Below are 18,060 nucleotides of genomic sequence, written 5' to 3'. Positions count from 1 at the left end.
GGGAGCCATGTCTTTCCACCTCTACCAGCATGATGGTACTCAGAGCACTGTCGTCCTCTGATTCTGAATTCCTGTGGCAGTGGGCTCTGTCCTAAGGAAGCAGCCTTTTCAGGCGGCTGTCTTCCCTCCCCACCCCCACCCCCACCCCCACCCCGTGCCTTCTGCTCCAGCTTCACAGCCTCACAGTGGCTAGGTCCATACACCCTCTTCTCCCCTTGCTCTGTGTGCAGAACTGTTTCCTTCCATGCCTCTCTTTGTGTGAGTGTCCCTGTGCCCTTTCAGTTCTTTGAGACATGTATAACCAACCCTCCCAGTGAGTCCTGTGTTGAGATAATTGGTCACACACACACACACACACACACACACACACACACACACACACACACACACACCTGACAAAAAACGAACATTTTGAGCACTAGTGGCTTGTGGGATTAGGGATACATTTTCCCCATGATCTCCCTTAGTTATCAATTGCTCAAGTTGGTACCCAAGAGTAAAGTCTGCTATAGTCAGTCACTGACTATGTTTTATTACATTCAATGTTTTTCTAAAAGCTTCCAATTCCAAATGACCTCGTTACAAAGTTTACATTTTTATCGTTGAAAATAACAGAGGAAGAAAGAGGAGATAGGAAAAAAAAGAGAGTGAAAATGAAGGATTCCATGGTCTTGTAGATAAAAAGACTAATCACATTTTTTTTTTTCAGGGAGAATCCATGTATGAGTCTTTGAACAAAAAAAAAATAATTTCTCAACAGAGTTTTACTCATCTTAAATAATTCCATGGGATATGTTGCATGAAGTATCTGCAAGAGAAAAATAAGTGAGCTTTAGCATCATATATGAGAATGCCCAGGCTGTTATTCTTAGGCCCGACCTGAAAGTGACTTCTACCTCTGTTAGGATGTGGCTGCGACTTGAGGTATTTGTTTCCACCCAAGCCTCATCTTCCTGCCTCTCTGCTTTGACTCCGCCTCTTCTCTCTGCATAGCCTCGTTGAATATTCAAATGCCCAGAACAGCCTCACAGTGGGGACTCAACACATGCTGGAACTGGCACACATCGCCTTCCTTCCAGTAAGCCTTCCTCGGGATGAGTCTGTTCTGAATGTCTGCACTGCTTTCTATATACATTTTACATCCAATTCGGCTTATGCACAAGCTTTCCTTCTAGATAATGGACTCTCTGAGGGCACACTGTGTATCTTACATACCCTATCTTCACACCGTCCTAATCAATGAATAGTCCTCCATTTCATGAGTCATTCCTTCTTCTGTTATATTGTAGCCATATTTAATATTCCTACAAATATAGAGGCTATAAGCGTCTAAAATGCCTTATATGATCTATACGGTGTTATGAAATCTTTTTGCTTTGCCTTGATCTGCATATACAGACTGTATGACAGGCTGACTGACGCAAACTTAGAGAGGACCTGCTGTAGCTCAAGATCCCGGGTGCTTCTGTTCCGGTTCTTGGTCTTACACACTTGGGCATGACAGCCATGGAACATCTCACGGAAAACAGGGCCCAGAGAAAAGGAACGGGGAGGGGGAAATTCAGCCTTCCACAACCTGCCCCCAGTGATTACTTCCCTCCACCTAAAACCCACCTCCTAGAGTTTCCACAACCCCAAAACTTACTGCCAGAAGCCCAGCATGAAGGATGTCTACTTTGATTCCCAGCACTCGGGAGGCAGGGGCAGGTGGAGACCCCGTTTTAATTAGTATAGTTTTAGCTTGTAACCGGTTCTAGAATAAGGCATTTAACTCATGAGGCTGCAGGCACACTGCACCTTCAAGCTAACCACTGCATAACATTGCCCATACATTAGGCGTGTGCCTTTTAATACTACCTTGGGGATAGTTTTTACCTTTCACTGAGAAAACCGAGGCTCTATGGATCGCGCTAACCTTCTCAAGGTCACATAATGAGACAGGGGTTACTGTATCCCGGAGCCTCACAGGTGCTCTTTTCACAGACACCGGCTCGGTCTCTCGGGAAGTTGCTGATGATGACAGCGATGAGCTCACCTGACAGACTGCTCTTTCTCCCTCTTCGGAGACTCACTTCCACACCAGGAAGAACCCGGAGGAGTGACTCACAGTTCCCGGCATCAGTGCCAGAGTGCGTGCTGCCATTCTGACCGTGAGTGTGATGATCATGCCAGGGAGTCAGATGTCTGCTGGATTTAGAAAAGGGCCGAAGGTCAGAAAGGGAAACAACAAACCTAAGGGCTGCCGGGAGTTCTGTAGCTCTTGCAGCATCTCCTCCCCACCCTTCTTCCCAGCAGAGGAAGCTACCAGAGGAGGAAGGACAGCAAGGAGAGGTAGGGATGGCTTACTCCCCTCCCCTTCCTCCCACCCCAAAAACATCATGTTACTGGCACTCTCTACAGAGGCCTAAACTATGGCTTATAATAAAAAAAAATTAACAACTTTATAGAGCATTCATAAACTTCAGACAGATATCGAGTTTTTCTAGAGTTTAAGTGACAGTCGTAAGCTCTGTGGTTTTTACAGGTCTGTAATCACAGCTAACAAAACCGAGATGGGATTTCAAGTTCAAGGGCAACCTGGGCAACTTAGTGAGACCGTGTCTCAAAATGCAAAATGAGAAGGCTGGAGACCTGTGGGAGAGCACTTGCCTAGCATGGTGAGGTCCTGGGTTGAATTCTTAGGACTATCTCACATGTTTCTTGATACCATATGATGCAGAAGAGACATCTGATTACAAGACAAACATTGGATTACAGCAAAGGTTTAAATGAAGGTTTCCTTCGTCAGTTAAAGATAATATTGTTGTCCAAACTTTTACGCCAAGGTACTGGCCACAGTGCCGCATGCCTTTCCCCACTGTGCTGCCTCCTCCCTCACCCCTCTACCACCTTTTTGTTAACAATCCAAGCGTCCCTCTCTTTTCTAACTCTCCTCCCTCTGTAGAGAAGCATTCTGACCATTCGATAAACTGATTTGTTTGCTATAGGTATTATTAAGCTCAACTTGAGCTTAATACCTGTTTGCATGATATTTAAAAAAATCAGAAAGTGACATTTTTAATGAGCCAAGCCAGATGTGGTCCATTCTGTTGCTTCTTGAGGGGCTCTAAGAGCAGAGTATATGTCAGTTCTTCTGAGAAGTGTCCCACCAACCTGCGTCTTCCGTCAGGAAAACTTATGATTATTAGGAGTTGGCAGGAGCTATCAAAGGCCCAAAAACCAATCGACTGTTAAGTACCAAGCCAGGCATCATGGCCTTCACACCTATAAACCTAGTACTTAAGAGACTGAGACAAGAGAATTGCTGCAAGTTCCAGACCAATCTGGCCTACATCGTGAGATGAAAAGAAAATGGAAAAGTGAACATTAACCAGTAAGTCAGTATTTCACTATTAGAGAAATGGAACGTTTTTCTATCATAAACGACTATGTAATCGGCAGTTCGCCATTATTGTGGTACTTTTATAAAAGTGTGAGCAATGGGTTTTTTTTTGTTTTTGGTTTGTTTTTTTTGTTTTTTTTTTTTTTCCCCCACATTTTAAATGACCGATTGCAGATGTTTAAAAAGAAAGAAAGAAAGAAAGAAAGAAAGAAAAAAGAAAGAAAGAAAGAAAGAGAAAAGAAAGAGAGAGAGAAAGAAAGAAGAAGAAAGAAAGAAAGATTAGTACAAACAAACTGGCAGAGAGAAGTCTAACTGGATCCATGCGAAATGATGTAACCATGAAACACAATCATTAAAGCAGCCACGAGGTTAATTACTTAACACCGTTTGTCATCTACTGGAGTCAGCACATTATCCCAAGGTGAAGAAAGGGTAGCAGTGGAGCCTTGTCAGAGGAGAGCCGTGGGACACAGCTACAGACAAAGCCAGCCTGAGAAACAGGCCCAGGAGCTCCGCACTGAACTCACAGGATGATACTGGAAGGCACCCAGAAAAGGTGTGCCTGCGTTCCTTTTCCAAGTCCGTAGTTTAACTGCCGAGTCCACGATGCTCCGGGTAACCTGGACCCCTCCGGCACCTGGACATGAATGGCCCCTTGCTAAAGCCCTACCCCTGCCGCCAAGCTTGACCATTTGAGCTGGATCACTAGGAGGCCCATTGTGGAAGGGGATAACTGACTCCCACCAATCATCCTCTCGTTTCACATGCCGATGGGCACTCATTCATAGGTGTGGGAGGGCACACACACACACACACACACACATAGAGGCAGGCAGGCAGGCAGGCATGCCACACATGTGCATACGTAATTAATTAAAGATATCACAGCCTAAGTCCTCAAATTTGTAGATATTTAAAAGAAATCCTTGAGTGGAACTGGAACCATTCTTGGTGGCCATGTGCCTATAATCCCAGCACTTGGGGACCCAAGAGAGGAGCATCTTTAGTTCAAGTCCAGCTTGTGCTGCATTGTAAGCCTCTCTCTCCAAAACAAATTCTCTGGGGGGGAGGGAGGGAATAAAATAATGTAAAATAGATTTTATTTTCTTTTAAGGATGAAATTATAGTTCCTTATTGGTTAATAATTAGTGTTTGTATGCCTGATATGTGCCCCCTACATCCTGTGGATCGGGGGAGTGTCAAAGCATTAGCAGAAGGAATCACCAACACTACCCCTATAGAGCCACGGACCTAGCGGAACAGATACTGTGGCTCCTGTCTGTAATAGAGTGCTCAGGAGGCAGAGAAGGAAGGATCACAATGTGAGACACAATGAATGGAAGGAAAAAAGAGAAAGGCAAGAGAGGGGGGGTGTATGGGAGAAGACAGAGGGAGAAGAAAAGAAGCATCAAAATAAGTGTCGTCATTTTCTGCTTTAAAGGACATTATAGATGAAAGGAAGATGTGGAAATATATATTTCATCACTCATAGGTTCTTAACCTCATGAACCATAGGTTCTTAAAGTCATGCTGGGCTTTTCAAGGAATAGTGCTGAGGAAACTACGCAATGTGTTGTTTCTTCCTAGATATGAGACTCTTTACTATTTTCAGTTACTGTGGGGTTGATAGACTGGAGTGCATAGTTTACGGATTGGAAGACAGAATACCTGAGCGTTGTGTTCTAACACTGGGTTCAAACTTTAAATGACCTTGTACAGGTAGAAGACCTGTCCCCAAGAGAGTGAAGGGCAGCTGCGCTGGGAAACACGTGGGGAATCCCAGTTCGATTTCCTAAGCCACACAAACTGTAGTGAACTGTTGAGCAAGCGTCTTAAATGAAGGCATCGCGTCCAGTGAGTGTTGGATGCCCATCAGTAGAGCAATCTTATCGAGGTGCTACCACAGCGCAAATGGAAATACAGAAGCACGATGCCTTTCTGTGCTGCTTTACAGTCTCTTTGAAGCCAAGGAGGGCTCAGAGCTGGGAGAAAGTGGTCTTCACAGGGCATCTGGCCCTGAGCTTCTGTATCTGAAAGAGTTCTCTACAGAATGCAAGTAAATAATCCAGGAGCCACTCTAACACACACATTCTCAAAAGTAGTTCTGGTGTAAGTAAACACACCCAGTACTTATAAAACATTTTTATATACAGTTGGGTGTGGTGGAACGTGCCCTTAATCCCAGAACTGAGCAGGCAAAGGCAGATGGATATCTATTTGTCCAAGGCTAGCCTGGTCTATATATCAGTTCTAAGCCAGCCAAGGATGAAGATAAATAGACATGGTTCCTGTGAATAAGTAGGGGCGGCTGACTTTTAGAACAATAATGTGACTTTCTTATTGTCTTAAATGGTAAGGAAATTAAGTTTACAACTAATGTTTTCAATTGTGTATATGCCATCGTTTCCTCACAGTTGAAATTGTAAGGTAAACTGAATGTGAATACAAATAAAAATAGAATTTTTTTAAAATATAAGTCCTAGAGCAACCCCAAAACATAATAGCCTCACACGAATTAGTCATGACTGTGCCCACGTGTATCAAAGTTCAGGAAGCTGACAGCCTCTCAGAACATTTGGACTAGTTAAAAGTCAATAGCCATGTTTATTTGGGGCATAGGTCACATTTCAGCTCTGTTTTACTGGTACTTGAGAGCCAGTCACAAAGGTTTAAGGATATCTTGTTAATGTCACAAGGGATGCATTATGGGAGAGGATTGGATTAAAATTATCATGTCAAAAAATACTTGATCCCATGAACCTCCTACAAAATGAATCCTGCCCGTTTCATCTATAATTTAACTCGGACTTAGAGGTGAAGGATTTAGAGTCTCCTCTTTGACATCAGTGTTAACTGAATTTTAATCTCGAGGATGATAAATGCTCAGAAGCAATTCCCACTTTATAGAAAGGGAACCACACTGCGAGAAAAACCAAACCTGATTATCATTTACAGTTTGTGATTTTACAATACAGTCAACCGTCCATATAAAGATACTGCACACAAAGATTCAGCCAAACGAGGATATAAAAGTGGGAGATAATGGAACTGGACTGAAATATAAAGGCATTTTCCTATCAGTATTCCCTAACTCCTCAGCACAGCAACTATTTACAAAGCATTTGCCTTTGATTAAGCATGCTAAAACGTACCTAGAGTGCATAGGATGGTCTCTGAAGGTTTTACACAAATACACCATTTTAACGAGCCTTGAACGTCCAGACTCTGGTATTTGATGGAATTCTAGATAAAGTTCCCCTCAGAAAACAAGCAATGTTTATATAACCACTTGACAGTCATAGCATCTGAAAGCTTTGTTGTAACCTGCAATTCACCGGAAACCACCCAAGACCTCCAAGTGTGGCATACATGTCCATGGGTTCTAGTTATTAGGATGCACTTCCATGGCTTTCATTTTTTCCTCTGCAAGGCTTTTTGAAATGTTTTTTGGATCTAACAAACTAGTATTTTGGGTTGACTAATGCCTGGTGGTGACAAGGATGGCCATGGTGAAGACAATGACTCCCAGGTTCTGTACAATTAGATTGGAATCCTGGAAATGGGATTTTGACGTACTGTTTTCAGTGATCTCCAGGGGAAAGCCACTGTCATAGAGGACCTCCTACCTCCAAAGAAAAGAACCCATTGGCTGGGCTCCAAAGCTAATCCCCTTCAACATGAGGACTTGAAACCTGATGGAGTTCACTTGTTATTCAGTGAAGGTGAAGGTTGATTCATTTTACTGAAATGCATTAATACCTCTCTCTTTGGATGAAAGCCCCGAGGGAATAGGGATCCTCCATACTTATTGTTTAGAAAGGAGGAAGGGACAATGACTGACTACCTTGGCCTTCCTGCACTTTGAAGACACTTCAGGAGTCAAGAATCTGGACAGTGAGCAGCGAGGGAGAGGTTGGGACAGCCCTGGCACAGGGATACAGGCAGGCCCAGACAAGGATGTAATGAGGGAAAAGCAGAAATGATGTCACAGGCAAATTTCACTTCCACCAGAACTAGCCTTACTCAGCTAAGAGAGATCACCAGAACAGAGATATGAATTATCTCTGGAATAAATTTGCAAAACAGTAGGGGAACTTTTAAGTTTGCTGACAGATACACATGCAAATTTCCAAGCACCTAATCGTCACCTTTCAAGTTTCTTGGCATCGGAGCTGGGATTTTCACCAGTCAGGAACGACAGATTGTTCTGAAGAGGGTGTTTCCCAGGTTTCCGGTCAGAGGGCATAATCGAAGAGGAACACTAATCCAAGAGGCTGTTCCTGCAGATCCTCTAGTTCCAAGGTTTCAAGAAATTGCTTCAAAACCCCTCAAATACTTAATTGGTTTCAAGTCTCCATGACAAAAAAAGGACACACACACGCGCACGCACACACACACTGAGCTGAATAGTTTAGAAACTGAATTATAAAAGGTGGGTGTCAGATACTCCATTAAAATGCAATAGAAATTAAATTAAACCTTCGATTGTAGAAATTTAGTGATGAAATTTAAGGGTAGTGTTGTAAAACAGCAAACGATCAATGGGATTTTGAACGTTGGTCCAGACAGATGAAGTACTTGCAGAAACTGAGAAACAGCGTCAGGTAAGAAACGAAAAGCCAATGGGGTGGCACCCAGCTTTGAACCCAGCAGAAGGAGCAGTCATTCAAGGCTATTCTCAGTTTCCCAGTGAGAGACCAGCCTGGGTTACATGAGACTGTTTACAAAATACAATTAAAAAAAAAAAAAAAGATGGAGACCATATTTGGAAGGTAGCTCAACAATATTATTTTTACAGAGCATGAAGGTATGCTAAAAAATATCTCCCTCTGACAATAATTCAAAAACGTCTGCTATCCAGAATTGCCTGAGAAGCCAAATACACCAGTTTCTTGAGCACCTCTATCAGAGCTGTGGGCCCAGACATGTGAAGATGTTATTTTTCCCCATAACAAGTTCTGTGGGAAGCTAGTGTCCCTGCCATGTGACCGTCTGTGTGAGAACAGATTTAGAGGGCTGAACTTATTCCAGCAGGTAGAACCTGTTTAAAATTAAAGGACACATGAGATTCACAACAAAGCAAGGAAGGGAATCAATGAATACCACGACCCACTACCTAACTTGAGGGATCTCATGTCACAGTGCAGTTGTAACCACCTATGCATCCTCTTGGAATTAACTCCTTTTCTAACCACAGCTCTGGCAAATCACTCGTTCTCATGTTTGATCTCTGCTCTGCTCTGTGATTTGCTAGGATCAAGAACCAAGAAATCTCAAAGACAACAGTCAAAGGACATGATTAGGGCAATTTCTAAAGAAATTCAAGGGCTCGAATATGTATGTGAAGGCACGTTCAAACACATTAGCAATCACAGGGACACAGCTTTTATAGGTGCTGGTGGTAAACAGGCGAGGCATTGTATAATGCCAAGTGTTGGAGGGGGAAGATACAGAACAGTCATGCCTGTTGGATTTCTTGTTCAAATCGATGTAGCTATACACTGTTCTCCTGTTCTCCTTGGGTTCAATCCTCAGCAGTTCATAAAAAAAAAAAAAAAAAATGTTTCACAGACATTGAATCTGTGTTTGCTCAATGTGACTCCCAGGGATTTTCCTTTGGGGGGGGGGTTGGGTTGTTTATTTGTTTTGTTTTGTTTTGTCTTGTCTTGTCTTGTCACCTGGCTGTCCTGGAACTCCCTATGTAAAGCAGGCTACCCTCAAACTCACAGAGAACCTCTTATCTCTGACTCCCCAGTGCTGGATTAAAGGTGTGCATCTCCAGGCACAGCTTTTTCCATTTCTTGCAGATGACAGTAAAAGCTGGAGACATCTTACATTCAGGACTAGTGAGTGGATGAGTACAGTGTGCTTGGCCTTTCTCCTTGATCTATCAGCCAGTGAGCAGCTGGAAGCAGGAAACATGGCACTTAGATAAACATGCGACATTTTTTTAAAAATCCCATCATAGATCTAAAATACCTAGGTATGGTGGCACGCACCTTGAATCTCAGCACTTGGAAGACAAAGGCAAACTCTCTGGGAGTTTGAAGCCAGCCTGGTATACATAGCAAGTTCTAGGACAGCCAGAGACTCTGTCTCAAAAACAGACAGACAAACAAACAGGCCTCATATCACAATACCGCTTACGTGACTTCAAAAACACGTATCCCAAGTGCAGTAAGAGTCAAAGTATTAAGCAAGGGAAGGTTTGAAATGGGTGTATACAAAAGAACAAAACACAAACCAATCATCAGAGAATGAACAAGTAAGTGTGCCACGCCCTGAGTGCAGGAAAATTCACCCGAGTCTACACCATTTAGAAAAAATCTATAGCACAGATTTAACACAGTAATGAGATTAGTGTGTTAATCTTTAACACAGTAGTGGGAGTCACAGCAACTCCCTTCTGCCTCCTGTTTCTGTCGCCTTTTCTTGTCAGTATTCCCTAAATCATCAGCATGGCAACTATTTACATTTGTTTTCAATTAAGCATCCTAAATACTTAAAAGTCAGTTTTCTTCTGACGACTTTCCAGGTTTGCAATCTTTTTGAAAACCGTTACTTTGTACTGGTGTGTTCTAGTCCAGGGTGCAAAGGAACCCCCTGACAGTGACGATCTATCTAATATCAGGATGTGTTTTCCTAGCCTCCTCTTATATGGCACCTTTCCCTTTAACTCCAGACAGGTAATGTCTCAAGTCAAATACTTGGTTGTTTCCTGTTGCTTGGACATGCTAGCATTCCTTACCAAATTCTCAGTGGGGTTGAGGATGACCATGATCCTCCAGAGTCTACCGCCTTGGGTTCAACCCTCAGCAGTTCATCAAATCATACGCAGCAGTACGTGCCTACCATCCCAGCACTGGGGAAATGAAGGCAGGAGAATCGGGAGTTTGATGTTACTCTTGTCTACACAGGAAGCTAGAGACCAGCTTAAGCTAGAGGTCCTGCCTTGAAATAAATTAATGAGAGAACTTGTCCTGGCTGGTTTTGTGTGTCAACTTGACACAAGCTAGAGTAATCACAGGAAAAGGAGCCTCAGTTGTGGAAATGCCTCCATGAGACCCAGCTGTAAGGCATCTTCTCAACTAGTGATCAAGGTGGGAGGACCCATTGTGGGTGGTTCTGTCCCTGGGCTGGTGGTCTTGGGTTCTATAAGAAAGCAAGGTGAGCAAGCCAGGGGGAGTAAGTCAGTAAGTAACGTCCCTCCATGCCTCTGCATCAGCTCCTGCTTCCTGCCCTGCTTGAGTTCCAGTCCTGACTTCCTCTGGTGATGAACAGCATGGAAGTGTAAGCTGAATAAACCCTTTCCTCCCCAACTTGGTCATGATGTTTGTGCAGCAATAGGAACCCTGACTAAGACAGAACCGTTCATATGCGGTGATATTTAGTCTCCATTATCCCAAGAGCATCCTTGCGTATAAAGTACAAGTTTCACATCTCAAAGAATCCCTCAGTCCCAGTCTGTTTTCTGACCACTGGGTTGTTAAAAGTACATGAGATTCTTACTGGCAGACTGCTCCGCCCCCTTTTTTCCCTACAATACTGTGTTTACCTCTTGGAATTTATTACAGGGCAGAACTGCCATGTTAAAGTAATTGGGTCCTTGTTACAGTCTAATCCTCCCACTGGAAATCAACTCTTTGTGATAAGCGGTCTTATCTCCCATAGTCACCATGTACCTCACCCTGTGAGCAGGACCTGCCAGCGACAGTCATAGCTGCCCCTCCAACAAAGGCACCCATTCAGAAGGCTGGTTTGGACCTCAGAGCTCGAGAAAGGCATTACACATTGTGCCTATTCACTGGATTGGCTCACCAGCAAGAGCCCAAGATTTAGGGAGGAAACAAAACAAAACAAAACAAAACTTCCCTAATAGAAGTCAGGCAAGTCGAGCAAGGGCTGCTGGAAAAGGAGGTTAATAATAACATTCTCCTGCCTGGCTCTAGCTGCTTCTCACACCGCTCAGACTTCTCAACAAAGCAGACTTCTTCCAAATACTCAAGCAAGATAGATCCCAGTCCACTCTTGAAGTTCTGCTTATAAACATAGGCTCCCGCGGTCTTTTGTTCTCCAGTTTTTAGATGACTAAGTCATTTACATATATAAATAAGTATAGAGTTTAAACTTCTTTGAATTTCAAATATCTAGATCTAGTCTCTTCTTCCCTAGTAAACTTCCTGTAACCCCCCCTACCCTGCCCAAACACTACTAACACCATGCCTTTGCAATACCCTGTGTTTCACAAAGATGACTCTACTAGGTATTCAACATACTAACACACTTCAATGGTAGGGTATTGACATTGTTTCTGTCTCAGGAACAATGTCAATAGCCTTATTATAAAGTTGTTTTTTTTTTTTTTTAGTTTTTTCAAAGAATTACTGGTAGTTTAGATTTATGTTGCAAGGATAATACAAAGGATTATCATATACTTTTCACCTAGATTCCCCACATAGCAGCTTCCTGCCACATGTTTTAGGTGTCTCTATTTATGTGTCATATACTATGGTGTTCACTTAACCAGTTTCAAGTAAGTTACAGGCTGTGTTCTGAACCCATTAGTGTCCTGAAAGGGCCATAACCTTCCAAGGAAATAAGAACATTGGTGTAGAGCTGCAGTAGAGCTTTTAGAGTTGAGCATTACTATAATTCTGCCCACTCGTCCACAGTGGTGAGTCTCCTCAATTTCCCAGGTAATGTTTTTATAGAAAAAGATAATCATGCATCAAGGTAAAAATAGCAGTTCAGTGTTCTGTTGGTCTGGCTGTTTTGAGACTGAGCTTATGTAGACTATGATGGCTTCAAACTTCCAATGTAGCCCAGGGTGACCTTGAACTCCTGATCTGTGTCTACCTGCCAAATTCTGGGATTACCCATGCCTGGCTCAGTAATTCAGTATTCACTCTCTATTATTTTGATGTTTCTTAATAGTACAAGCTAATTGCAATGTCCTTTTAAGTTTTTCTTTCTGGTGCATTTTCCTGTTATGCTATACATATTGCTAGGAATGCCCCTGAAATGATTTTTTCCATGTTCAGAAGGCATTTTATGATTTTTCTCATTACTGAAATACTGGCTTTGGCTCTTAAGATTGTAACTACCAAATCTTGATTCTCTGACATAATTATTTTACTTTGCCATTAATAATTGTCTCTGGGATAGTACTTTTGGATTATATAAATATCCAGCTGGTCATGAATTTGAGGCCAGCCTGGTCTACACATCAAGTTCCAGGACATCCAGGGCTTCACAGAGAGACCCTGTCTTTGGAGTTAAAAAAAATTGTAATAAAGAATAAGGCTGAGTATGATTGTGCCCACCTTTAATCTTAGCAGTCAAGAGGAAGAGGCTGGTAGATCTTGGTGAATTTGAGGCTAATGAGAGAAACATAGTGAAACCCTGTATCAAAAAGAAAAGAAAAGAAAAAGAATGAAAGAAGGAAGGAAGGAAGCCTTCAAAACACAAAATTAAAACACTGGCTTAGCCACATGCAGTGCTATGCGCCCACATTTCCAGCTGCTCTGACGACTGTAGGTTGGGCATGGTGACACAGACCTTTGATTTCATCATTTCAGTGGCTTGGGGATCCCTGAGAGATCCTTGACAACTTGGTTTACCTGTGAGTTCCAGGCCAGTTGGGTTACACAGTGAAGACTGTCTCCAACCCAGAACAACATTTAAGAGGCTAAGACAGCCTAACAATGTCTTAGCCCAGAAGTTTAAGACAAGAACGAAACCCTCACCCCATCTCTGGAAACAAACAGATGACTACAGGGATAAAGTGATCGTGATGGTTATTCTTGGTAGTCAACTTGATTACATCTGGAATTAATGAAAAGCTAAAATGAGAGGGCACATCTGCGTGGAGTTTTTGCTTACTGTGACGTGGGGAGAGGCACGTCTAATCCAGATCTTGAGGCAGGCAGACACACATCTTTAATCTGGATCTTGCCTACCTCTAATCTGGGCCACACCTTCTTCTGGCAGCCTATCTGACGACGTGGAAGAAGGAAGTTTCTGCTCTGTGCCTGCTTGCTATCAGCTTGTTAGCAAGTCCATTCCTTCACTAGGATCCTAGCACCTCTACTGAAGACCAGTTGAAATCTCCAGCCTTGTGGACTAAGGGGATTCTGGATTCATGAATTTTCCATTTATAGCAAGCCATTGGATTAGCCAGACCATATAGCCTGTAAATTATTCAAATAAATCCCCTTTCTATATGTTGAGATTCATTCTGTAAGTTCTGTTTCTCTATTCTCTGACTAACATAGTGATGATGGTTTTGATTTAGAAGATTTAGAAGATACTTCTTTCAAAATGACTTCTCTGAGCTGGACATAGTAGCCCATGGGTTTTACCTCAGTACTCAGTAGAGGGAGGCGAGCAAATCTATGATTCAGAGGCCAGCCTGGGCTATGTCTCAAGTTCTAGGCTACATAATGTGACAAGGTCTTAAAGGAAAACAAAACAAAACAAAAAAAAAAAAAAAAAACCCACCACCACCAACAGCAACAACAACAAAAAAGCCAATGTTCTCTATCTCCATCATTAAAGACATTGAGATGAGTCTTAGAATGGGACTCAATGAGTTTCATTCTAAGGAACTGATGGCTGAGCCCAATTTCTTAAATACTAAGCCCTTGTATCTCAATGCCGTCCTTCCTTCCTTCATTTAGTATAATAGCCACATATATTTCCTTCTTAACGTCCTTCAAGGGGGCTCCAAGTGTGTCTCAGTAGCAGAGTACTTGCTTGGCACATGTGCAGCCCTGGGTTAGATGCCCAGCAATAAAAACCGTTAGCAGCTGTCTGTCTTTGTGACACCCCTCTACAGGACAGTCTCAGTTGCCCTATTTGTTATGGTCATAAATTTCTGTGAAATGTGGCCGTTTTGGGGGGCTTTGTGTTTTTTGTTTGTGTTTTTTTTTTGTTTTTGTTTTTGTTTTTCCTATCTAATGGAAGAAGTTTAGAAACGGTTTACTGAGTCATAAGATGTCAAAATCTTTCATCCAAGTACTTGGGAGGCAGAGGCAGGCAGATCTCTGAATTGGAGGCCATTTCTGCTCTTCAGAGAGTTCCCTGACAGCCATCTCAAAAAAACAAAAACAAAAACAAAACCTAATTTAATCATGTTAAGAGGAATAAACTGTTTGAAGGCTTTTCGTGGGTAGCACACTGAGTTATCCACAGTATTTTTCTTCTGACACCTATGTTACAGCTCCAAAGCTTCCTTTGATTCTTCAGTATCCTGTCTCTTTGTGGGTTGTAATTATTTGTGGTGTGAAAAAAAAAGATTACATTATCAGAGATGATAGGCTTATCTAGGGAGGGGGAGATCCTTAGGAGTATGAAAAAAAGTTTGTAGAGCCTGGAACAGCACACTTTAGAGAGCTGTGGCAAGCTACAAGTACAGCAAAGGGTTTGCCTGTCCAATCTGCAGTGAAAGGGAAGGCTTGACAGAGAAGCAAGTAAACCATACAAACTGGTCTCACGTAGCCAAATGTCTCCTAAGAAAATTCTGGGTCTTCAGAACAGTGAAACATTTCTTTCCCAAGACTTAAACATAACATCCAACTCTAAATGCATTTGCTTTTAAATAGCGTTCACTTTTTGAAATTGTATATTTGGGGAGCTTTGTAGTTTTCATTCTAATTACTTTTCTTTGTTAACATGTTTTTATCTTCTTCTGGTAAAATATACAGATAGAGTTATTGATTTCTGGAGTCCGGATCTTGTTATATAGCCCTGGACAATCTAGAATTGTACCAGGATATCATTGAGCTAGAAAAGATCCTCCTGCCTCTGCCTCTTGAGGGCTGGGATTAAAAGCATTTGCACACTCAACCTTTTTTATTTTACTGTATTTTGTTTGTGACACTGCCGCCCTATGCAGACGTGGACAATCTGGTTATATTTCATTTTCTATTCAAGTTCGTTCTGGTTTGTATGGTAGTGTGTTTCTACTGCAGGCAGGTGGAGCTCAGAGGACTTGTATGGGCAAATTCTCTCCTCAGACTCTGGGACCCAGAGACTGGGCTCAGCTCATTGGGTTTGCCTGTTCCAGTGGTTCCAATGGTTTTGCATAGGAATCATTCTGAGTGAACTAGAATTGTATTTAACTGGTTCTATCATTTGCAAATCAGTTAGGAAAAGGTACAGCTACATTTATCGGTTAAACTCAAACCTTTGTCAGTATATACTGTTCAAGTTCAAAATTCTTGTTTTTCCTAATCAAGTTCCCAAGAACTCGTCCCTATTGCTTAATGATGTAACATGCTGAAACCACAGATCTACTTTCAACACAGTTAAAATTTTTTTTTCAAAACAAGTATTCTAGGCTCATTAAAGTAATAGGACATCATCGTTGATGACTGATTTTTGTGATGAATGAATAATTTTTTCACGGTTTGGGTCTCTCTGGATCAGTGCTCAAGAGTGAAGGCCAAAGGTCATGGTATTTGCTTCTTATAAACATTTACAAGTGTGGCCTAAAAATAGAGTTGTCGCTCAAGAGAGTGTAATTAAAGCTGGCCTAGAATCCTGTTACATGGTATAACTATTTTAGTGGCTCAATAGAGGTAGGTTTCTCAATCTCCCCTGGAAGTCAGCAAATATTCTACATCTTGGGGCCTCAAAGAATGACATTTGGGGACCTGGTAGTTTACTAGCAAGGAAAGTATTGTGTCATTGCTAGTTGGGTGAGAAGGAAATTGGAATTTAGGGTTTTCATATACAAGGGCAGAGAAGTTATATCCTGTTGAAAATTTAGAGACTAAAACATTCAGGAAATGGTAGTGAGCATAAGTCTACTTAGCCATTGGCCACCCTGTGACTGCCAATGTAATGGGAAACAGTTAACCTGACTCGGGTCATTTAAGAGGTAAATGCTGTAGCCCTTGAAAACAGAAAGTAGGGAAGGGTCCTAGCAGTGCATCCCAATTAGTGGTCTGTTCTTATTTCAGGAAGCTGACAGGCATGCTGGGAAATTCCATTACAAAACTAGAAAATGTCACAGACTTTCTTTCTTTTTTATTCTATTTAGTGCTTTATTTTTTTAAATGAAGAAGACTAAAAGCACAAATATTCAAATTAACAGAGGGCTGACTGCTCTCAGTCAAAGCAATAAAAGACTTTATAATTCTCACCAGGGGTGTATTTAGTTACAATTCACTTCTTTAGTCCTTTTTTTTTTAAAGTACAATTCATTATGGAAGAATCTTCTATTCTCCTCAAGTTTCTGATCTTGCTTGAAAATGTCAAAGCACATGAAAAGAATCTTATTCTTTTCACTCTATCATAATACTGAGGGTGTCTCAGAGATGGGAAATCTTTATACTTTTTTCTAGACTCTGATCCTTCCCTTACAACATGCCAAGTTCCCAGGAAGAAGTAAGCATTCCTGTGCAGGATTTCAAAGGCACACAAAGGAAACATTTAATTTAGTTATTGTACCTTGTCAATAGATATGTACATTTGTATCATATTTGGGAACAGTCTTAGACTTGCATATCCTTATGTCATTTTGTTTATTTAGAGATGGGGGGTCTCACAATGGAATCCTAGTTGGCCAAGAATTCACTATGTAGACAAGGCTGGCCTCAAGCTCCCAGGATCTGCTTGTCTCTACCTTTGACTCAATTCCTAGTATCATGAAGTAATTTAAAAGTCTAAATTTTTAATACAATTCAAAGTAGATCTAGACCCTCCAAATGACTGGATGCAGACTCTTACCCTCCTCTCTTAAAAACTGTATTTAAGTGTCCAAGCATGAATGCGTATGCATTAGCATGCGTGTGGCAGTCAGAGAACTCGTAGGAGCTTGTTCTCTTCTTCCAACAGGTGCGTGGGTCCTCGGGACAGAACTCAGGCTGTCGCTGGCCGAGCCAGCTCACCTAGTTCTCCTTTTTGATAAGAGGCATGGAGCCTGAGTTACCCAGCCACATCCCCGTGCTGTTCTTGCTATTGATGCAATCACAGTTCTTGGAACTACAGGGGGGAAACGGTTCTGCACTCAGTGCAGGAGGATAGGTTTTTATCTCCCTGTGTGGCACCTACTTTGTGTTACCAAAGGCATAAATTATGCCGTTGCTCGGCCTTCAGTGGCGAGTGCCCTTCAGACAGCAGCAGCTGGAAACTCAGGGCGTTCTCAGGCACTTGCATACAACCTAACAATCCTGGTGATTCAGGAGATCTGAGTGTTTATCCTGTACCCTGCAGATCCCAATTTTTTGAAAAGGTGAGTCTAAGAAAGCAGTTTCCAGTTGTGACTGGCTCGTTTTGCTGGGTTTCTTCCCGCCTGTCCTTTTATAAACTGGGGTAATTCTTTGATGAAATCCTGCTAGTGTCAGTAAAATGCAATCATTAGGCTATATAAAGGACATCATTTGAAGTTGCATGGAGAGACAAGGTGTGTTACTATTGAGGACTTCCCTTAGTCTCTCAGAAAAGGGACACTTCTGTGGCCACTTGGATAGAATGTTTCTTTTATTCTCCCCAAGTTCTGTTTTCCAAAGTATAAAGTTGGATGGCTTTCTACTCCTTTGTTTTTAAGACTGGCTCTCACTTTGCAGCTACTTTGTGACCTAGAACTCATAGAAATCTGCTTGTGTCTACTTTCTGATTGCTAGGATTAAAACGTTGTTGCACCACAGCTGGCCCTACTGAGGTCTTTACAG

The 18,060-nt window shown here is 42.1% G+C and overlaps 1 long non-coding RNA gene across 1 annotated transcript; it reads left to right on the top strand.

Annotated features, from left to right (window-relative positions):
• The first annotated feature begins 2,181 nt into the window (after positions 1-2,181).
• LOC116898125 lies at positions 2,182-13,617 on the top strand. Its single transcript, XR_004387636.1, has 2 exons — positions 2,182-2,331; positions 13,373-13,617. It is a non-coding gene; the product is annotated as an uncharacterized LOC116898125 (long non-coding RNA).
• The last annotated feature ends 4,443 nt before the right edge of the window (positions 13,618-18,060 follow it).

Source organism: Rattus rattus, chromosome 4, assembly GCF_011064425.1.
Source record: "Rattus rattus isolate New Zealand chromosome 4, Rrattus_CSIRO_v1, whole genome shotgun sequence".
Lineage (NCBI taxonomy): Eukaryota > Metazoa > Chordata > Mammalia > Rodentia > Muridae > Rattus > Rattus rattus.
The sequence above is the reverse complement of the archived record's forward strand: the minus strand, read 5'-3'. Positions and strand labels throughout refer to the sequence as shown.